Below are 23,750 nucleotides of genomic sequence, written 5' to 3'. Positions count from 1 at the left end.
CATGTCCCAAGCTGCTCTCCTCTACTAAACCCTTCATCATGATGCTCTGCCTCATCCGAGGCCCCAAGGAATGGAGCCAGCTGTCTACAGACTGAGACCTCCAAAATCATGAGCCAAAATAAACTTTTCCTCCTTTAAATTGTTCTTGTCATCAGGACAAAAGTGTTGACTAAAACACCAGGTAGGCATATACTCCATTCACAGAAATCACGAAAATATGATTTTTCAGTTGAATTAGGTTTTGTTTGCCTTGTTAAAAGATGAGAAATGAAAACCAACAGGGTACCTGGGTCAACGTCAGGTGTCAGGCTGAGGCATGACTACCCCAACACCCTCCACAGCCTCCTCTACCGCTCCACCCAGAAGATGCTAGGAGCAGCTGCCAGAGCTCCAAGCAGCCACGTCAGGTGTTAAGAAATCTGCACGCCTCCAAACTGCTGGGTTCCACACGGATGACCAGGGCTCCCCTCCCACCAGCACTGAGCACCATCACTAAAATATATTTAGGTTTTTTTAAGGGAATGTGTTTGGTACCTCCTTGGAATTCAACTGCTATACTAGCTATTTGGTAAAATAGTGTTTGTTTGAATATTGAGTATCTTAAAAAGTCACTTAATCAGGTTTAATGGAAACAGAATCAGCATTTGGAAATGTCCAAAAATCTTTTGTCACTACCAGTATTATAACATACAATCACCATATGTCCTGAATTTCCAGAAGAGCTCTAATTTCATGTATTTTTTGCATTAAATTAATAAATAAGTTTTTTGCTGATTTTTAAACATTTTCTTCCTTTTAATATTTTCCAAAGATTATAAACCTGGGAACATTTTTCTCATTTTCAGAAAGAAATAAACTTCAATAATTATATACTATATAAATATTTTGTCATTACATAATACATTAGAACTGTATGTCATTATTGTATAAATATATACAATGTATGGTATAATATTATATAATATTTTCATTATGTCCATTCAAAAATCTGCACATGAATATTTATAGCAGCTTTATTCATAATTGCCAAAACTTAGAGGCAATCAAGATGTCCTTCAGTGAATATATAAACTATATACTCTAATATTATTCAGAGTAAAAAAAAAAAATCCATCTACCAAACTGTGGAGGAACCTTACATGCACATCACTAAGTGAAAGAAGCCATATGAAAAGTCTGCACTCTGTATCATTCTAGCTCTGTGACATTCCGGGAAAGGAAAAATTATGGAGACAGTCAAAAGATGGGTGGAAGCCAGGGGAAGGCTAAGCACAGATGATTTTTAGGATAGTGAAGCTATTTGGCATATCACAAATGCTCCTTGACTTGCAATGAGCTTACATCTTAATAAACCCATCATAAATTTAAAATATTATAGCCGGGCACGCTGGCGCATGCCATAATCCCTGCAGCTCGGAGGCTGAGGCTAGAGGATCACAAGTTCAAAGCCAGCCTCATCAACAGTGAGGTACTAAGCACCTCAGTGAGACACTGTCTCTAAATAAAACACAAAATAGGGCTGTGAATGTGGCTCAGTGGTTGAGTGCCCCTGAGTTAAATCTCTGTTACCTGCCCAGAAATATATAAGTCAAAAATGCATCTAGTACACCTAACCCACCAAACATAATAGCTTAGCCCAGTCTACTTTAAAAGGGCTCAGAATGCTCACTGTAGCCTACAGTAGGACAAACCTTATAACAGACAACCTATTTCATTATAAAGTTTGAATGTCTCATATCATTTATTAAATAACAAGGCCAGGCACTGCGAGCCTGTGGGAACAGCAGCTCACTGATCTGCCCAGCGTCTCGAGAGAGGATTGGACATCATATTGCTAGTCTGGGAAAAGATCCAAATCCTAAATTCAAAGCACAGTTCCTATAGAATGTGAATCGCTTCCACACCATGGTATAGGTGAGAAATTATTGGGTGAACCATTGTTAAGTGCTGGGCCGTGCATGTAAATGGTGGAGACACATCATTATACACTTGTCCAAACCCACAGCAGGTCCACACCAAGAGTGATGCTCGGTGTAAACTACAGATTGTAAGATGGGTGGACACTGGCTGCATTGTTAGAATGTCGAAAATGTAGGAGGAAAGGCATATGGGAACTCTCTGCTAGCCACTTGCTTTCTCTCTAGACCTAAATCTCTTCTAAAAGTAAAAATCTTCTCCTCTCTCTCTGTCTCTCTCTCTTTCTCTCTCTCTCTCTCTCTCTCTCTCTCTCTCTCTCTCTCTCTCTCTCTCTCTCTCTCTCTCTTACACACACACACACACACACACACACACACCCCTGCTGGGGCAAGCACAGGCAGACTCAGGCTCGCGTTGATGAGCACTTGGCCAGGCAACCCTTCCCTCCCCTTCCTTGCCCACAAGCCTAGGTTTCTTCTCCAGCTGGAGAGATCCTAGCTGCTACCCACATGCTCACAAACATTTCAAAATGAACAAGCCAGCATTCTCTGGGGGTGCCCAGCTTTTCAAGGGGCAACTTCTGGAGAGATAACAATCGTCCCCATATACTGATGACTGCTTGCCTCTAACAGCAGATGTCCACAGGGGACAGGGGGGACACAGTGGCAATGTGACAAGCGGGGTTGCTTTCACCAGGAGAGCAGCAGAGAAACTTGGACAAAAGGAGCCCTGAGGACAGCTGAGGTTATCTAAACAGGGCGAATCAGCAGACATGCCAAAGAGGCAAGAGCAAGGACCAGACCTGGGTCCTCTAGGACTGGAGAATTATTGTTGGAGCCAACTGAGAAAACAGATTGGGTTACATTTCTCTAAAAAGGGAACCTATCTAGAGAGCAGAGGGCAGTAAAAGGTGCTAGACAAGAGAATAAATATTGACTAGAACATCTGTCTTGGGGCGGGGACACATGAGCTCCCTTGGCTGTCAGGTGAAAATTTTTGTATTTATATAGACCAGGGAGGTTACAAAAAAAAGATGTGAGATGCATGGAATTCATTAACAACTATCTGTAACAATCTATCCTAATTAAAAAACAACATTCTACATGTCTGAAACGGTACGGCATTGGGGAGTGCCAGAACAGAGGGGGGTCAACCCAAGGAAAGAAAAGAAAATAAGGCAGGCTAGCAAATAGGTAGATCATGTACCCACTAGATTTAAAATTCAAAAGGAGCATGGCTTTTTCCCTCTTAATGGCTGTGAAATTGATTGAGATATAGGCTAATAGAGGTCCCCAGAGTGCTAAACTAAATTAGAAGGAAGTCCTATAATTACAGCTAGCAGTTAATTATCATATGATGGGAATTGTAATCAAAGTAACAGATACACTATTATTTTCCATCTTTTCTGCAAAACACTCTAACAAAGTCTCTTAAGGGTAGCTGAGGGGCCTGTTTAGGGTTTAGACTGATGATATGACCCTCCCTCCTGCAGGTGATTGACCTGTGACCTCATTCCCTACCCCTGCCTGCCTTTCCCACCCGTTTGCAGTTCCCTCTGTCCGGAATGTTCTTTCTCCACATTTTCAGGACTGCTCCTCCCTCCATGCAGACCTCAAGATCATAACCTGCTGGGAGAGATATGCCCAGACCACACTATATTAAAGGCACCCCAGCACCCCTCAACACTATCCCCCCTATCCACTGTTGTCTTCTCCATGCCAATATCCTCACCTGACACCTGGCATGTGACAGTCTGCTGCCCCCTGGAATGTGACCTGTGTTGCTTCCCTGACTCCCAAAATATTACCCAGCTCTGACTTGGTTCTCAATACATCAGGTGAAAAAACATAATTATGATGTCCACCACATTTTTATGGTGGAAAGAGACAAAGGGGTCCTTTGATCATTGTGGTATCACTGTATTTCAGTGAAGAACATTCTAGCAAGACCTATATTAAGACCACCCAGAAGCCACAAGGGTCTGCCTTCGATGCAGCTACAGATCTGACGTACAGTATCAAAAGGTACTGAACACCATATAAAAATAAATAAAAGAAAGGTATTGTGTCTGTCTGCAACTAAATTTTTTTTTTTTTTTTTAGAAAAAAGGTCCTAAAGGAAACTGAGACCACCAAGGTATCTTTATGTAGCAGGTGTGTTTGGCTATAAAGAAATGTTAACCCTGACAAAAGACCACCACACCAGTAAAACACATACCATTTTATCAGTCACACAAACTAAAGCACAGAAGTGGACCTGGCCAAAGTCACACCTACGGTAAGTGCCAAATTCTTCCATCTTAAAACACCACGGGCATTCATGCTCCAAATTACTTCCTTTGCTCATTTTTTCTCTCCTCTTTCTTCCTTTCTTTTGAAAAAAAAAAAAAAATCCAGAGTGGAGATCAATATATGATCACCTTTTATATCTGCCACCCAACTTGCTTCAGACCACCTCATCCTCTTCAAAGGGAAATTTTAAAATTGCCAACAGGAGCCAATCTCATTTTCTCTAAAATGAACCAGAAATCATATCACCTAATCTCTCTCTCCCCCAAAATTTAGACAAAGAAAATGTCGGCAAGACAATATTTCGTCACTTGGACAACCACAGCTGTGTATAATTGAAAGCACTCCAGAGCATCAATTTGACACCATCCTCACTGCTCTAGAACGCGGTGCTGACTGCCTGGACACCTTCTAACAGTGGGACTCAATGCAGTGCCTCTAGTTCAACATATTACGATCACATTGACCAAAGCCGCTCTTGCTTTAATTTGCCCAGCGTTTCCTGCCAGAAATGAGAAGATAGGACAATGATGTGATGAAACCTCATTTGAATCATACGATTTATGGCCATCCTTCATGGCTTAGTGCCAGCCCCGTTATGTTCTGAATCTCCTGGGGGTGGGGGACTCTTCCCGTCAAAGGCAGCTCTGTGTGAAACAAACCTCTCTATTCAGAAAGACGCCCTTTCATTCCATTCCAAAGCCAGAGTGTAAGGATGCCGGTCTGCTTTCTGCCAGGGAAAGTGGAAGGGCAGAGGGAAGAGGAGAGATCAGAAGAGGCAGAGGCAACAGGTCTCCACACTGACCACTGATAGGGAACAAAGCTCCACACTGCCTTCTAGAACGGTGCACCAGGGAAGGCCTGATTAGGATAGAAGCAAGCTTCGGCCAACCTCCCTGGGCATTTACGCACCCCAGCACCTCCCACCCCTGCACCTCCCACTGCCACCAAAGAACATGCACCCAAGTGCAGTCTTTCCTCTGACCTCCCCCAGGGCACCAGCAGAATTGGGACCCAGGGTCACAGGAAGTGCCTAATCTCTGCAAGCAAATGTCAATTTTCAGGGCAAAGAAAATGCCTTTGTTCTTTAGGAACGGGGTTGAAAAGAGGCTGAAGTGACCACATCAATTCACCAACTGGGATTCACAAAGGAAGCACCTGTTCTCAGAATGGCGTGGAAAATGTTGAAACAATCTTACTTTTTATGCTGCCTTTCTGAATGAATAACTATGGAGAAGATGAGCCTGCGGGGAGGCCAGGTCAGTTTTCCTACACAATGGTAAAGGTTTGCCTAATGAACAAAAATGTGAATGGTAACCACAGAGTTTTGATCCACTAAAAAAACCGGAAAAATAATATAATCATGGAAAATGAATAACCCATATCATTTCTTTTCTCTATTACACTTCAAATATCTAAGCATGTGACCAAGCATACTGATCAACAGCAGAGGTGTCCCCATCTCCTAAATTTCCATGTTCCTGCTACAAGTAGAACTGGACCATCCTATATTATAGCTTGCTACTCACAGGTCTGAACATGACTCTTGGTTCCTCAGTAAAAAAGAGCAAAGTTATGACTAATTAAAATAATTCTGGTGTTATCCATATGGGAGAAGCATTCAGTGTGAGCACAGAATATGCATCAGTTCATTTATGGTGGGTAATGGATGAGGAACAAGAAACGTATGCATCAACAGCTCTTCCCCCCACCTCTGCCTCTTCTCAAACAATTAAAGACACTCTTTGCCATACACTTAAAGAAACAGCAAAACCAAAGCTAAATCCACAAAACAGAATTGGTTGTGTTAGTTGTTGAAGCTATATAAAATAGAGTAATGAATTTCTACTATTATAAATCTTCCTTTAACATTTGAGATATGACATTAATGGCCCCAGAAATACACATGTAATTATCTGTAGGGCAAGGAAGATTTCTTTTTAACTTCAAGCAAAGTATCCTTATATTTCTCATACCATTTTGAACTGTGATAGTTTTGATTTAAGGTACATAACAATCTATTAATTTAAAAAAAAAAAGAAGAAAGTTTAGGTCAACTAAATTAAATAATTGTATACATTATTGCTTCAAATCCCAAGGCACAGAAAGGAAATTGCTTCCTTCAGCCAAATGCTTCCTTAGGTCCACTGGGGATAAAATATTTCCTTCACCTAAAACAGCCTGCCCCCCAAAAAGCTTCTATTTCTCAGAGTAAAGGTTGCAAAATGTGAAAGTTTTAAAAAACAGAAGATTTTGTGTCTTGAGGTATATGTCATAGCCCAAGAGATAAGTAAGCCATAGCAATTACAAAGAAGTGTTATCTGAAATTGTCCAAGCCAAAATTCAGTATGACGCTTAGGATTACTAAAACCCATTAAGATTTTTGACTTTGAGTTTATAAAAGCAAAGATGAGTGACCCTCTGCACAAATAAGAATGTCTTTCCCTGGGTCATCAAAGGCAAGATATCAGCTCATAAATGTCTCTCTCAAGTTTTATTTATTCCCTTAACGCAAATAAAGCTAACTTAGCATTTGCCTTGGAAAACGAACCTTTTTCAAAGTACGCTGACACTTTTATTGATTCGTGAATAGCTCTTGACAGTGTATGTACACACACACATGCACTCACAAGCCCTAACTTCTGTAAGACCAGCCCCTGTGTCTGCTACATGATCCTATTGACCAAAACACTAAACTAAATTTTCATAGAATTGGAAGGAAATGCGAGGACATCACTCATTCTGATTTATAAAAGTCAGGGTGGCAGCATATGCTGGAATACATGCTATGAGAAAGTAAGATCGTTGAGAATTTTGTGAACTCCTATACCCCGACTGCTAGGAAAGTGCCTTTGAATATATTAATTGCTTCAATCTTCTTAAGAACATCATGAAATGGATAGTGTTCTTACCCCGTGTTACAGATGAAAAACTGAAATTCAAAGAACTTAGTTACCCAGATGACACAGCTGGTAGTGGGGAAATGAGACCTTTGGTTCTCCCCCATGTCTCTTCTCCTTTACCATTTTATTCCTTGACTTCTGTCAGTCAATGACTTCCAACAGAAGTTCTGGAATATAAAGCTGGGATCTCTGCACAAGGAGTATGCATTTTTTAGGCCCAAGTTCAGCACCCAAAAAATAAGCAAGTACATGCGAAAAGATAAGTGAACTGCATTAATTCAATTCAAACACAGGAATTATTTTCTAAATTAAATATTCATTGGTGACGACATGCATCTAAGGACTTCTGTCCCTGGTCGGTGTCCGTAACCAAGTCTTTTGTCTACAAATAGGTAGACTATAGCACCTTGGCACCTCTTCCTCATTCTCCTGCCTAGAACTGCAAGTGCACCTGGGAAACGTGGGAGTCCAAGACAGGGCCAAAAAGGAATGGGCCTGACTTTTCTAAGGCAACCTAGAGCCAAATATAAACAATGGTGAACTATGCCTTTATTGGGATAGGGTAGCCCTGCCAATCACTGCTCCCATCGCCCCTGCCTTCTGAGAGCCTGCCTAGGCTAGTCGAGACCACCCATGCTACCTATGCCCCTCCCTGCCCACAACAGCTGGGTGGATTCATGACTCAGTATTGGCCAAGAGACTCTCGCTTAAAAACTTGCACTTCAGAAACTAGGAGACCAAGACAGTTATCTAAAGGAAAGTCCACATGGACTTGAAGTAAAGCACATTAAGCCAAGTCAGAGCCATTTGGCAAGTAATGAGTCTGAGAATCTGCGAAGCAAGAGGTCCAACAAGAAAGCAAGGCAGAGGCAAGAGAAGGGCAGAGCCTTGCCAAGCAAAGCAAAAATTACAGACTACAAGTGCCCTTGAGATGGATGGTGGACGGTGTCCCTTCCTGATTTTCCTGCTCCTGTCCCTGTGTGGCCTGCACACCCTTGATCATCCATGGCATTTCTCGGCGTCCCATCAGTCACACCATTTTTATAGGAGTTGATTTGAGAGGGCTTCTTTTCATTGCATTATAACCCAATGAGCCTAAAGACATAGTATTCTCCTCTCTGTTTCTCCCCTATTAGGAAAGATGACTCAGAAATGGATCTTCCTGGAGATCTCAAAAAAGTCAAGGCCCCTGAGAGGCCTTATTCACACACCATCGCCAACACCCTGGAAAAGCCAAATCCCCAACGGCTGAGTCAGAAGAATTTTAAATGATTATCTCAGGTGTCAACAGAAAGATGTTAAAAGAGATTAAGTATAAAGGATGATGTGCTTTCTTTTAAAAAGAAAAAAAAAAAACACTAAACGACAGGGAAAAACAAGCAGACAAAAACTTCCCATTCCTTTTTTTGAAGGAGAAGAAGAAAATCTATGAAGCTCTGAACCTTGTTTCAATGCTGTTCAGATAGAGCTGTGCACCAAGGCCAGACTGACTGGAGACGGTTCAAAGTTACAAAATAATCCATCAGGAATCAAGGCTTATTGGTTTCAAATACACCTAACATACAAGCAGATGCCTAGCTCCAGACGTAATGAAGTGAAGCGATGATAAGCAACAGCCTGGAAATTGCTGGGGGCAGAGGACCCCTTCTGCTCAGAACTTCCTGCTTGATACTGTGAGGAAAGAGGAGGAGAAGAGTCAAAAAAAAAAATGAATTAGACAGTTCTCGCCCTCAAAGAATTCCTAGTCTGGCCAAGAAGACAGGCACTCCCACACATAGCTCAAATCAGGGGCAGAGAGTGACAGAGGCTAATTGGAAGCCCCAGCAAAGCATGATGGGAAGGCCAAGGCAGGAGCAATCAATCGCCCGCCAGCCAGCCAGGCAACACTCAGCCCCAACCCATGGGGCACTGTCATTTTAAAAGTAAATCCACTCCCACAGTTATCATGAAATTGCATCCATGATTTTTGAGTTCCCTCATCCATACCTCTTATCTGATTAATCAAAATCCCTGCCTTTTCCAGGGAAAACATCTGTTTATCATTTCCTCTAAAAGCTCTTCAAATGACACAATGACCTTGAATCATCCTTTATCTCTAGAAAATATCCTCCTTCTGAAAAGGCAACCAAAAAAAAAAAAAAATGAAGATAACACCCACAAAGAGTTCAAGTCCATAAGTGAAAATAACCAAACGGCTTGGTTTCTGTTCCCTATCTCAGCTGCTGGTCTTCACATTCCAGTCAACTGCCGGCTGTGTCACAAACACGCTAGCAAACAGCTCTATGCTAAGAACCATCTGTCTCTAAAATATTTATTGCAGCCTTCCTCAGAGGTTCTCCTGCCCGTCAAAAACCACTGCTCAAATTTTACACTGATTTCTATTTTAAAAAAAAAAAAAGTGGTGAGACTCCCAGCAGGGTCTGTAGTTTTGTGGATCCTATGATGCCAATATCAGTTTCCTGGTCTTGATAATGCACTATATTTAAGTAAGATGTCACCACTGGAGGAAGCTGGGTCATGGGTACCCAGCAACACTGTATAATTTTTTTCAAATTCTAAGTTCATACTTACTTCAAAATAAAAAGGTGAAAAATGAAATAGCACTCATGTCATTTATGCTTTGCTGGGCTTCTCCCATGTCTACCTGCTTTCTTTTCCTTCTAGATTCTGATACTTTGATATCACACCTCAAAACTTGCAGACGTAGTTCAGAACACATGACCCCAGTTCTGAGAGAGGCAGCCAGCAAGGGGTGCTTCCACCAGAGCTCATGTTCTTTTAAGGAGGCCAAGAATGTCAATGTCCCCATCCTCACCCCAACACGGGCCAGTTCCTGGTAGAACTCCTTGCCTTGTTCTGCTGGTACCCTTCCTGTGGCCCACTGCTCCCAACACACACACAACAGGGATGGGAGACATTTAAACATGGCAGGAGGAGAATCCAGCCAAGTCAGCAGAATCTTTCACCCACAAAGTGAAACTCCACCTTCCCAAGACTTAACTCTGTCGACCTCTACCATGTTTGCTCTAGGAGCCTAAATAACTGGATTCCTGTGGAATTCAAAACACTACATAAGAGATGATTGTCTTCCTAAGTTCTTCTCAAAGATACACAGATATCGCCTTAGCAGCTATTTATGTAGCTCACGCCCCAAGAGCCACCCAGCTCAAGTATCAGGTAACACAATTTGAGTTCTTTGGCTTAGTTGAGATCTTCAAAGAAAATTTATCAACTCTGACATGACAAAATCCATAAATAACTTATTAAACTTTGAAGAACTTTAGTACCATGTCTATAGAGCAATCATTAAGAATACAGAATTCATTGCTGGAGAGGGGTCAAGTCCCGGTAGCATCTACCTGTTTGCCTCTGTTTATTACCCAAATCACCTCAGGCAAGTTACCTAAGCTTTCTGTGTCTCGTTTCTACAGGTAAAATGGAGATAACAGCAGGCAAAGGATCCTGCCTCAGAAGACTGCCATGAAGTCATGCCCCAAGTCCCCTTCAAGGGTTGCCTATTGTTAGTATAAACGCAGTTAACTTGTTATTTTTCTTAATAATGCAACAAACTGTCTATTGAGCATCTGGGTTTCAAACTCTATGAATCCAAGGTAAAAGAAGGTGCAGCCATTATTCTGGAGGAATCCACATGTTACTAAGTATAGAGACAGAGAAGGATGAGATCATGTGGGTGTCCCTGCCCTAAAGGACTTTTGTGGAACCCAAGTGCTATAGGTAGAAATGATGAGTCACAGAGTGAAGCCCCACGATTAACTAATCTAAAGGTCAGAACAAAACCCCAACATGTAAACCCTCAGTGGTTGGTATCACCGGCCCCTCCCTCACCCACCTTTCACCTTAAAAAAATCAACATATTCCCAAATACAGTACATACAGTCTCACGCAGAGCCTGAACCATTGGACGAGTTTTTCCAGTTCCACGGATCATTCTGCTAAACCACCAGCCACTGTAATTAACCCCAAAGCTATGGGCCCCAACAGCTCTTTCCCCTTCTTGCCCTCCTTCCCCAGCACTCTTCCATGGTCGCCCACCATCGACACCCCTGCCAGTGAGAAAGGGATTCCAGGGAAGACCACAGCCCTAAGGGGAAGGGAAAATTCCACCCCATACAGACAATCCATGTGCAACATCTCTGAGAAGCAGGGATCCTTGTGGTTTCTGAAACGTTGCCAATCACACAAAGGAAGCCTGGTGCATGATTTTCAAGCCAGTTTTATAAAATAACTCCAAACATCGGAGCATGTGAAGCCAAAATTGTAAATCCTGCTGAAATCTCTGGAGTTATTTAATATTATTTATTATGATTTTTCTTGGCACCCCCAAAAGTCTCTCACCCTAGGCCTCATAGGGCATTTTATGAAAATACACACCATCAATGGTGTTCACAGATGCTGAGACCCAAACAGAGAAGAAGTCTGAGAGCCTTGGCCCAAACCCAACAACCTGTAAATAAACACAGCTCTGAAGGACCCAGAATGGCCACCCTCCATCCCAGGCACTCCTGTTATCTCGGGTGCTGAAGCGGGACTGGGTGAAAACCCTGCTTAAAGTCAATAGAAAGCCAATGGCAGGAGCCTTGGGAGCAGACTCCAATGTCAAGGTCAAGGTTTTCAATATTCTCCTTTTCAAATGAGTCATTTGCTCTTAAATGAATCCATATAAGGATTTTTTTTAAGAAATCAGAGATTGACTGACCTGTCTAATGTGAAAGCAGAAGTAATTAAAATGTGTAATTTGCACGTTTGTGCATTTGTACACTCCTCCAAGTTTTGATGTGTCTCTTCCTCAAAGAAAGCAAATCATATATTCAGGCAAAGACATAAATTCTGTTAAAAATCTAGAATTTCTTTCCAGATCACTCCATATCTTTCGAGATATTCTTGAAGCATATAGACATTCCAGCATTTTTTATATTGTAATTATTTTCATATTTGTAGCCAAAATCTTATATCAAGTATCAGCTATAAGCAAGAGAGAGAGAGAGTCTGCCAAGTGAAAATTAGGTCAGTGACATCAGTTGGTCATCCTGATATGGAAAGGACAAACCTGGATGGCAAAAGAAGGGAACACTAGGGCCCTTGAATTATCTTCTTTTGTAAGTAAAAGTTCAAATGAGGGACTCTCTTAAGAGAGTCCGCTAAAAGGATTCAAAATTACAAGAAGCCAAAACTGAGTTTTGAAACATTCTTCCTGTTTATAGTGAGTCAATTCTCAAAATACAGAGGAATTAGATTTTAATGAAAGTTCCTACTATCACGGTATTGCTCAACAACATTTTGGCCAAACTAGCTTAACCCTTTGTAGGTGGTAGAAAGCTCTGACACAGTAACCACCTGATGGGGAACACATTCCTGATCCTCAAATACAACCAGCTGTACTGTCCCCCCTCTTACCACACCTCAGGTTCTGTTTTGAGGACATGGAAAAGTTTCACTGGATACCTCTTCTACACTAGACCAGTGGTTCTCTAGGGCAGTGCCGTAGTTTGAATATGTTCCCAAATGTCCCTGTGTTGGAAATTCAATCCCTCAATTCGCATATTCGCTGTCTTTGGAAGTGGGGCCTTTGGAAAGTAATGAGTGTTGGATGTGGTCATGAGGGTGGGGCCCCCACGATGGCATTAGTGGCTACAAGAGGAGGAGGGACGTGAGCTGGCACACTCACTTTGCAGCAAGAATCCCCTCCCAGATACCAGCACCATCCTCTCGGGCCTCCCAGTCTGTTAGCTAAGTAAACCTCTATTCTTTATAAATTATCAAATCTCTGGTATTTAGTCATAGAAAGATAAAGCAGATCAAGACATTGTGCCAGGACCAGTCAGCATCAGCATCACCTAGGAAGTTGTCAGAAATGTACATCTGGGGGCCTGCCCCAAGACCTCATAAATCAGGAACCCTAGGGTTGGTCGATCCATGGTTTAAGAAAGCTTTCAGGTGAATTTGAAGCCCATTGCTCCCAGCCATTGAAACCCCATCTTCTGGGTCACTGGAATGATCCCTAGACGCCATCAGCATGGTAGCTCCTAAGGATGCCTCTCCAACACACAGCTCCCGACCCAGGCACAGCACACCTTTCCCCAATGGCAGCAAGTTCCTCCTTTGTTGCATCTCTCTGTGTTTTAGTCAGCTGTGACTGAAAGACCCGACCATAACAATTGTAGAGGAGGAAGGGTATTTGAGGGCTCACGGTTTTCAAAGGTCTCAGTTCTAGGAAGCCAAGGACAGCTCCATTGCTCGGGGCTTGAGGGGAGGCATGGCAGAAGGCTGTGGCAGAGGGAAGCAGATCACATGATGATAAGGAAACAGACTCCACTTGCCAGATACAAGTCTACTGCCCAAAGCCACGCCCCCAATGCCCACCTCCTCCAGCCGCCCCCTACTCGCCTTCAGTTCCCACTCAGTTAATCATCAGGGGACATTCACTGATAGGGTCAAGCTCTCACAACCCAATCATTTCTCCTGTAAACCTTCTTGCGTTGTTTCACACCTGAGCTTCTGGGGAACACTCACATCCAAACCATATATTCTGGAAGCCTCTTCTCACAGTTTACCCCTGCTGCACACCAGCTACTGCTCCCCACATCTCTCTAGATCCTTGTCGCATGGTCCACATGACTGTGCCCCCACCCCCCGCCCTGACTTCATGCTGCCTGGATACTGGACTCCTTAGTCCTCCACTCTCCAGCCGCCACCACCCCTGCCCTGTCCAACTCTCACCCAGGGCCTTGCTACTTCCCCTGGGCTGTAGGAGACCCCTGTCCACTGCCCAGGCTGCCTTCCTTTGGCCAAAAGCTCTAAGCCTGGTCCCAGAGGCAATGAGTGCCAGGTGAGGGGGCGAAGAGTTACGGAGATGGGCAGGACAGCCAGGGAAAGGACAGACACGCACAGTCACTAGGCTGGAGGGAAGGAGGGTGCAGAGAGCACTAGCGGGGCTGTGGGTGAGAGAGGAGAACGGAGGCAGAGGTGGGGGAGAGGAGCAGAGGGAGTCTTCCAGATCATTAGCAGGCAGCTAAAGGACTCGATGGCTTCCTGAGCCTGATGGCAACTGAAGTCAGGTCGACAGAAGCAGCTGGAGCAGGAAGCACTAAGGGTCCCGCCATCATGGGAGAAGTTGCAAAGATTTCCTCCGAAAGACTTTGATAATGGACAAAACCAGAAAAGAGGTGAGGTGTCTCAGAAGACGCATGTTCCTGTCATGCAGGATGAGGCTGTGCTGCCGATGGGCTCTGGTGACTCTCAATCGTAACACCCCACCTCACCATCCCAAGTGTCCTCAAAGGGATATAGCCCCCCCACTGAAAATGAGGTCCCTGAAATAGCCCAAAAGCCCAGAGGAGAGTAAAAATCAGTACATTTTTAAAGCTAGATACTTTTTAAATAAAGGAAGTGTCCTGGGCTTACATAGGAGGCGTCAGAACAAAGGTCAGCCAACTCTCCACAAGAAGCCAAAGAGGAAATATCTCAAGCTTCGGGAGCTACTCAATCTGATGAGCTCACCACTGAGCTCAAAAGCGGCTTGGAAAATAAGTGAAGGGATGTGGCCGTGTTCCAAGGAACTTTATTTTAAGGAAAAAAAAAAAAAAAACAGGTGACAGCCAGATTTGGCCTGCAGGCTTCATTTGCCAACCCCTGGGTATCTGGTGAGCACGGTGATCCCTTGGAATCTGCAAGGAACTGGTCCCAGGACCCCATCAGGATACTCAAGTCCCTTATGTAAATGGCATATCTGCATATAACCTGTACACACCACCCAATGTATTTCAAATCATCTCTAGATTGCTTATAATACCCAATACAATGCAAACACTATGTCATACTGTATTTTTCAGAAAATAATAGCAAGGGGGAAACTGTATACTCAGAACAGAAGCAATTTCTTTTCTTTTTTGAAATTTTTGACACAAGGTTCGTTGGATCTATTGGTTTGGATCCATGGTTGTTGGAAAGGAATGACCAACTTTTTGTATATAATGAGGAATTAGATGGCACTAGTGTTTCATCTGCTCTTTTGAAAGAACAAGATGAAAATCAACGCAATCATATTCCTTTCTCAGATGCCTCTGTATGTTGGAAAACTCCTCACATAAGCTAAACTGCATCCTCCCCATCCCTGGTTTGGCACCTCCTCCTGTTGGCACACATCTCACTATACCCCACATCCTTATCCCTTCTTGTCCCTCAAGAAGGGACAGTATGAAATCAGTCATCATCCTGCTTTATAGAAAAAGTGGATGAAGTCTGTATAGTACTGGCCAGGCCTCCCATCACATATGCACTCCTACTTGATACCAGTTCGTCCCCTAGTGTTGGAGAAGCCCCAAAGAACAAGCAAACCAACAAGCCAGGTGCTACCTCCTTCCAAGGGGACCCTGCCTAGAGATGAAGGGGAGATCTAATTCCACAGTTGTGAGAGTGACTAAGCCAGACTCCCTGCAGCCCCATCTGGGGTTACGTCACCTGGGCAAGTTCAACATCTGGAAATGCACAGAACAGCCCTGGTGGATGGGAGCGGTGCTCAGGGAGCATTCTTCCAAGTCCATGGTGACTGTAAGCATGACATTCAGCAGATGGCAAGGGCCAAGAAGAAAACTTATGATCTGGCCCCTCAACTCGGCACTTCATCCCCCACCAGTGGATCTCTCCAAAGCAAAACCCTCAGGAGCCTATAGATTCTGCCACTCTGAAAAAAAAAAGGAAAGAAAGAAAATCCAGAGCTGCAGAGAAAAAACTTGGACCAGCCAAAAACGGTCAGAACCAATTTTCATCGAAATGTTAAAACACAACATCAGGGTCGCACTGTAAAGGTTCCTGTCCTCATATGGATTTCCTTAACAACCAGGGGAGCAGTCAAGTGTCCATGAGAAAATCCTAAATATACAGCACATGTATACACATCTTCTGCAGATGGTTTTCATCAGACTTAAAAGAGAAACTGTCCTTTTTCTTCTCTAACCAAACAGTGAAGGATCCCAAAGGGAATGCAGAGCTCTCAGAATGAATCAACCACCAACAGGAAAAGCTTACTACCAGGGCCAATGCGAGGGTCCAGTTGCGGACGGAGGTGGGAGAAACAGGCCCCCCCACGGAGCCAATGAGCAATCAATAGGAACACCCCAGGTCAGCCAAGGACCCTCCGCCGCCTCCTCCTTGTCTCACGTCCAACTTGATGACTTCCAGAACTAGGATATAAAAACGTCTCTGCTTCAGGAAATGACACCAGCCAGAACAATATGAGCCTCTGCAAGACAGGTGTCTGGGCTGTTGGACCTGGACCACAGAAAAAGAGAAAATCTCTCTTCTGTTGCCACCAGTGCAGATGGAGGGGATCTGAGGATCATTTCCTCAGCAGGCAAAAACCCAGGGAAGAGGAACCGGGAAAGGTCACGTCCAAACAAATACATCAACCAAACTAAGAGAGTCCCAGAATGCACAAGCGGACACACACAGCACCCTCGGGAGCAGGAGAACGCCTCCACAATTTGCCAGCGCCAACTGCACTGAGAATCGTTTCAGCAAATGACCCCTGAGACAGTCCTGGGTGGGCAGGTGGTCAAATGGCCTCTCTCCCTCTCTCTCTCCACCCCCTCTACTTCCCAGCTTCCATGAGCTGAGCAGCCTTATTCCACCAAGCCCTTCCGCCATGTTCTGCCTCACTTCAGGCCCAACAATGGAGCTGGCTGACGTGGACTGAGTCCTCTGAAGCCGTGAACAAAAATCAAGCTTGTCTGCCTTGTGTTCTTGTGAGATATTTTGGACACAGTGACAAAAAGTTGACTAACACACTTGTCTGACATTGAGGGTCTCCTTCCACCTTTGAAATTAAGCTCATGAAAATGAGCACTTGGAAACACACGGGAGAGGCTCAGTTGTAAAGGGTCTTCTCGTCCTTCAGCTCTAGGGAGTAAGACACGATCTGACCCTATTGAGGATGTCTTCGCAACATACTTAGCCCACAGCCAGGAGTTCTTAGTAAAAGTAGCCAGAATTTATAATCAAGGTTATTGATTATCTTAACAACAATAACAATATCCATGACTGCCAATGAAGCATGGGTTCCTCCAAGAGTTGAAAACTAACTAATTATGTAGGCAAACCCAATGAATTAGTTAACAAGTCATTTTTGGAAATCAACTCTATTCAGAGTATTTTTTCAAAGTCCAAGGCATCCATAAACAAGAACTCACAGTGGGTCTCCCTTTTTCCTCACCCCATTTATTTATTTATTTATTTATTGGTACTAGGGATTGAACCCAGGGGCATTTAACCACAGAGTCTATTCTGTATTTTATTTAGAGACAGGTCCCACTAGGTTGCTGAGGCTGGCTTTGAACTCACATTCCTCCTGCCTCAGCCTCCTGAGCTATTGGGATTATAGGCATATGTCACCTCACCCATTTCTGATCCAGGGACATGGGTGACCAGTTACAGATGCTAAGAACTGACGTCCCTCAATGCAACTGAATTGCAACACGCTGTGTCCCCCACATTGCTTTACTGTCACCAAGGTTTCCCTCTGCTCCTCCATTACTTGTCAAAATGACAAGACTGCTGTTTTCTGGTTTTCACACTCTCCACTTCTCCCTTTCTTCTCATTGCTTTCTTCCCAAGGATCTAGGACTCAGTTTCATTTGGTTTTGTGAGCCCCCAAGTGACTGGGGGCCGGGGAACGTGCCCTGATTCATTCTTTGTCCATAACCGGATGGAACACCTTCTTCACACTGTCTCTTCTACCCTTTCTTCCATGGTGGTCTCTCGGCGACCAGCCAGGTCAAGCTCATGTCTAACCCCCTAAAGAGAGGTGCTACATGTCTTTCTTTCCTAGTGAAGGACTTTCAGTGGGTTTTCATATTCTACTAGTAAAATCCAAATTCCTCGGTGTTAACCTTTAACATACTCCAAATGAATTTTCTTTCTCCCTCCCCCAAAGTCCTCACAGATCCTTCATTCCAGCCCCGAAGGACAATTCCTCCTCCATCGTGTCTCCCTGCCCCTTCCCTGCAGGACAGTCTCCCTCATTCTGTAAATTTGCTGACTCAGCAGGACCTACTTCAAGCACCGTGTATTCCGCAAAGCAAAACGTAAACCTTGCTCAGGACTTTGGCCCACATTGCCGACGCTCTGACACATGTTAGGGCCTCTCTTATAGTTACTGGAGGTCACTTCTGACTTCCCCAGGGGACCACAGGTACCTGGAACACAGGATGCTCACCAGGCTTCAACCCAGCTCGGCTTCGCACACAGCAGATGCTCAGGGAAGACCCAAGGAAGTCAAGAAGGAAGAAATGCAGTGGGAACACCAAGGGAGAAAAGAGTATCGAAAAGTGCCCACAGCCCACCTGGGAGATGACCGGACCCAGCGCGGAACAGCTGGTTGGAGCACACGGGAACATCGTCACTGAGGACCCAACCCTGAACTCCTAGAGATGTTCACGTGCCATCTGAAGCTGGGGACCCCAACCAAAGCATATTAACCTTTTGTTGGCTTCTGAGGCTTAAATATTTTCTATAAAACCAAGATAAACTTAGAGATTTAACACACATGTCTTGCCACAACCCATCACAAATTAAATTTAAATTCTACCAACAGCCTATAATCCCAGCTACACAGGAGACTGAGGCAAGAAGACCCCAAGTTTCAGTTCAGCCTGGGCAACTTAGCTAGACTCTTGTCTCAAAATTTAAAAAAAAAAAAAAAATTAAAAGGGCTAGGAACCTGGGCATGGTGGAGCATGCCACGCCTGTGATCCTGATGACTACTGAGGCTGAAGCAGGAGGACTGCAAATTCAAGGGCAGCCTCAGCAACTTAGTGAGGTCCTAAGCAACTCAGCAAGACCCTGTCTCAATATTTAAAAAATAAATAAATAAAAAGAGCTGGGAATGTAGATCAGTGGTAGAGCACCCTAGATTCAATCCCCAGTAACACACACACACACACAAAACCCACAAATCTACCAAAAGACTTTTTTGAAGCCTTAGAGGCCCCACAGTTTGAACTGTGGGGATCACCTGACTCTACTGAAATTTGGGGGACTCATTTAACTATTTCAGGACACCCTGGAGAAGCCTCTAATGAGCATCCAACTAACATCTAATATGACCCAAGCAAAGACCCTGGTCTGCAGCCGAATGGCAAGTCCTGGGACTGAAATCGGTCTCTGGTAGGGACTGTGCCCTCATGCAGGACGAAAGCTCTTGCCATCAGGAACAAGAGAGGAGTGGGCATCCCATGGCACCTGTCAGACACGTCATGCTTATGGTGACCACGTCCCACCTGCAGCTGGGGGCATGGAGGTTCTTTCTCCATAGGACCACTGGGGACAATCTGGCTGAAGGACAGCAAGGGCGAGGACTGTGGGGCAGCCGGGGCTCGGTGTGTGGGCAAGAGGTGTGGAGTGACCAAGGAGGAAGAGGGAGCGAGGGGCTCGTGCTGATGCTGAGGGACTGAACAGCACCAGAAGGTTTGGAGCAGAGTGACACCATCCGACCCAAGAGGTGCCCTCTGGCCACTGTTTGGGGACAGAATGGTGGGAGGGCAAGACAAAAGCAAAGGGACCAATCTGGAGGCAAGTACAGTAACCCAGGGAAGGAGGCCCTGCAGCATCCAAATGCATAGGAATATCACTGTCCTCTGTTAAGGTGCACGGCCAGCTCCAGGGCATCCCCTTCCCCCAGCCCAGCAGCAGCAGTACAAAGCACAGCAGCCACCTGGCAAGGGACAGTGCACAACTCCAGATGAAAGGAGAACCCTCTGCAGCTTTTCAGGCCAGCTCCACAGAAGCTATTATCAGAAACATTAGCAATAAGCGCGGCCCAGCTTTAAACACGGGGAGTGAGAGGGGTCACCCCAAATAAAAAGGAATCTGAGAAACAACCTTGTGTTGGGAGCTCCCCGTGCAAAGGCGGAGGAAAACGCTCCCTGCTGGAGAAGAAAGGCGCCCAGCAGACACGAACAGCTCTGGACTCTGCACAGAACTGGGACTCAGAGAGTGGCCCTTTGGAGATAGCAGGGTGGCCAGGCCTCTTAGAACTATCCCTTCTTTTATGGCAGCTGAAGGAAAGAAAGCAGAGTCAAGGTCACATGCTCAGGTGACTTTGAAGCCCAGCCCCCCCACCAAGTGGTCTTCCAGTAATCCCAGGCTGATGGGGTGTGCAAATTGCTTCTTCCACCTCTCTCACCTGCTCCGTTAGATGTCCAGCACCCTCACATCCTGGAGAAGTGTCAGCTCCGGAATCAGCTCAGCCGTGACCATGACTGAGACCTTGTAACTACTCCCCACCAGTCCCCCTCTACCAAGTGGGGATTTAATCAGATGATGCACAAAGAGCTCCCAATACAAGGGCGACACTCAAAAAGGCGAGTTATTCTTGGGATCATTATTGCTAATTCTCTTAACTGTTCATGAATGCAGGAGAAAGCTATTTAAAGTGAAGTCAAACAATGAAAACATTCACTGGTACCATAAGCAATAGATGCATCATCTTAAACAATGGAGTGAGAAGAACAGGATGGTGACACATCCTGTATATGAATGTTCCATTTTAGACAAATTCAAAGAACAGAAGACCCACTTTGGGTTCAATGCCACTTCCCCCAAGATCTTGATCCTTCATGAACATAAAATCCCTGGCAGTATTTGCAAGTGAATTAAGACCCCTACTTTCAGGCACTGACAATGACAGCACTTAAAACACTCTTCCTGGATCCAGATTCAGTAAGAATGTGCATTAGAAGCATTTAAAAATTTATATCCTGTACCCAGTAAATCTGTACTAAAAATTTTAGTCTAAGGCTATAATAAAAGATGCAAAGATGTACATGCAGGGACGTTCAAGTAGAAAGACAAAAATGGAAAATGAAATGTTCAGCCAAAAGAAACAATCAAATAAAGTATGTTACACCACAGTAAGGAACTACTATACAATTAAGAAACCAAGAGCAACTGGAGGGAAGGTATCTCTCAGGAGAACATGAACTAGCTGAGAATCTGGCAAATAAGCCAACATTGGATTAGAAGCAAGTCCCTGACTTTGTCACATAATAAAAAGACATCATCAGGCAGGTGGACCAATGGTACAGAATAGAGGACACAGAGACCAATCCACAAAATTACAACTATCTTATATTTGACAAAGGGGCTAAAAGTATGCAATGGAGAAAGGATAGCATCTTCAACAAATGGTGCTGGGAAAACTGGAAATCCATATGTGAAAATGAATCTGAATCCCTTTCTCTCACCATGCACACAAGTTAACTCAAAATGGATCAAGGAGCTTGATATCAAAACAGAGACTCTGCAGTCTGATAGAAGAAAAAGTTGGCTCCCGATCTACATATTGTGGAGTCGGGCTCCAAATTCCTTAATAGGACACCCATAGCACAAGAGTTAATAACTAGAATCAACAAATGGGACTCATTCAAAATAAAAAGTTTTTTCTCAGCAAGAGAAACAATAAGAGAGGTAAATAGGGAGCCTACATCCTGGGAACAAATTTTTACTCCTCACACTTCAAATAGAGCCCTAATATCCAGAGTATACAAAGAACTCAAAAAATTAAACAATAAGGAAACAAATAACCCAATCATCAAATGGGCCAAGGACCTGAACAGACACTTCTCAGAGGAGGACATACAATCAGTCAACAAGTACATGCTCACCATCTCTAGCAGTCAGAAAAATGCAAATTAAAACCACCCTAAGATACCATCTCACTCCAGTAAGAATGGCAGCCATTATGAAGTCAAACAACAAGTGCTGGCAAGGATGTGGGGAAAAGAGTACACTTGTACATTGCTGGTGGGACTGCAAATTGGTGCAGCCAATTTGGAAAGCAGTATGGAGAGTCCTCGGAAATCTGGGAATGGAATCACCATTTGACCCAGCTATTCCCCTTCTCGGACTATTCCCCAAAGACCTTAAAAGAGCGTATTATAGGGATACAGCTACATCGGTGTTCATAGCAGCACAATTCACAATAGCTAGACTGTGGAACCAACCTAGATGCCCTTCAATAGATGCATGGATAAAAAAAAAATGTGGCATTTATACACAATGGAGTATTACTCAGCACTAAAAAAATGACAAAACCATGGCATTTGCAGGGAAATGGATGGCACTAGAGCAGATTATGCTAAGTGAAGCTAGCCAATCCCTAAAAAACAAATGCCAAATGTCTTCTTTGATATAAGGAGAGCAACTAAGAACAGAGCAAGGAGGAAGAGCATGAGAAGAAGATTACCATTAAACAGGGACGAGAGGTGGGAGAGAGAAGGGAGAGAGAAGGGAAACTGCATGGAAATGGAAGGAGACCCTCATTGTTATACAAAATTACATATAAGAGGATGTGAGGGGAAAGGAAAAAAAAACAAGGGAGAGAAATGAATGACAGTAGGAGGGGAGGGGAGGGGAGGGGGGATAGTAGAGGATAGGAAAGGCAGCAGAATACAACAGACACTAGTATGGCAATATGTAAAAACGTGGATGTGTAACTGATGTGATTCTGCAATCTGTATATGGGGTAAAAATGGGAGTTCATAACCCACTTGAATCAAATGTATGAAATATGAGATGTCAAGAGCTTTGTAATGTTTTGAACAACTAATAATAATAAAAAAAATAAATTAAATTTAAAAATAAATAAATAAATAAAAAGACATCATGGTAGAAAACAAATCCTAAAAGGAAGAAAAACATCTATGGCCCAAGGTGACCACAGGAGCCACCAGACCTGTGCAAAACACCCACAGGCCAGAGCGTACCACTCTCCTGATGGCCCCTCTGATACCAGCTTCACAGATGCTCTAGAAACTATTAGCAAGAACCAGTTGGCCACTGCAGAGGTTTCCTTGCAGTTAATAAAGAATTTGCCAGAATCCAAGATGATCAACTAGTTACCCTAAAGAGTCTGAAAGTAAGTCAATTACACAAAGTCGCCCAGCAAAGCACATGAGGTTGTTGAAAATGATACAACGATTTAGGATCCCACTGAATCGAGCACTCGCCTTGTTTGTTTGTTGCTGCTACTATGGTTGGAGGGGCTGTGAACCAAGGATACACTTTAGAGTTCTTTGTTCAACAAGGTAACTGCCTTAGGAATTCAAATGTCTCAGTGATGGGTGGGCTGGTGCCCCTCTGCCCAAGATTCATGGCAAATCAAAGCATATAACGTGGCCTAATTTGGAAATAGAGTCTTTGTGGATGCAATTAAGATGAGGTCACCCTGGATCAGAGTGGGCCCTAATCCGATGACTGGTGGCCTTATAAGAAAACACATGGAAAAGAAGGCCAGGTGAAGAGAGAGGCAGAGACCGGATGTTGCAGCAGCAAGCCAAGAAATACCAGAAGTGCGGGAGCCACCAGAGGCCAGAAGAGACCAGGGAGCTCCCTTCCCTGGAGCCGTCAGTAGGAGTATGTCCTGCCAATACCCTGACTGGAATTCCAGTTTCCAGAAAACTATGAGAGAATAAATTTCTGGTTTTAAGCCAAAAAGTAAGTGGTAATTTGTTATGGCAGTTGTAGAAAATAAATACAATCCACAAAGGTCCCAAAGTAAAGATAGACAAACACACAAAAAAGAAGATTATCAGAAGGAAAGTGTAAATTGCAGTGGTGGCACACGCCT

At 44.0% G+C, this 23,750-nt stretch overlaps 1 protein-coding gene across 9 annotated transcripts in view; it reads right to left on the bottom strand.

Annotated features, from left to right (window-relative positions):
* Tiam1 (TIAM Rac1 associated GEF 1) overlaps positions 1-23,750 on the bottom strand; it is a 366,772-nt gene that overhangs the window by 224,953 nt on the left and 118,069 nt on the right. The window contains exon 1 of one of the 9 annotated variants that reach the window (XM_071615099.1): positions 13,317-13,354. The exons of the other annotated variants lie outside the window; for them this stretch is intronic. The gene's annotated coding sequence lies outside the window, so the exon portion shown is untranslated. Of the gene's footprint in view, positions 1-13,316; positions 13,355-23,750 lie in introns of those variants that run through there. 9 annotated transcript variants of the gene reach the window in all.

This window comes from Marmota flaviventris, chromosome 8 (assembly GCF_047511675.1).
Source record: "Marmota flaviventris isolate mMarFla1 chromosome 8, mMarFla1.hap1, whole genome shotgun sequence".
In the NCBI taxonomy this organism is placed as follows: Eukaryota; Metazoa; Chordata; class Mammalia; order Rodentia; family Sciuridae; genus Marmota; species Marmota flaviventris.
Note: the sequence above shows the minus strand (reverse complement) of the source record. Positions and strands in the feature narration are given on the sequence as shown.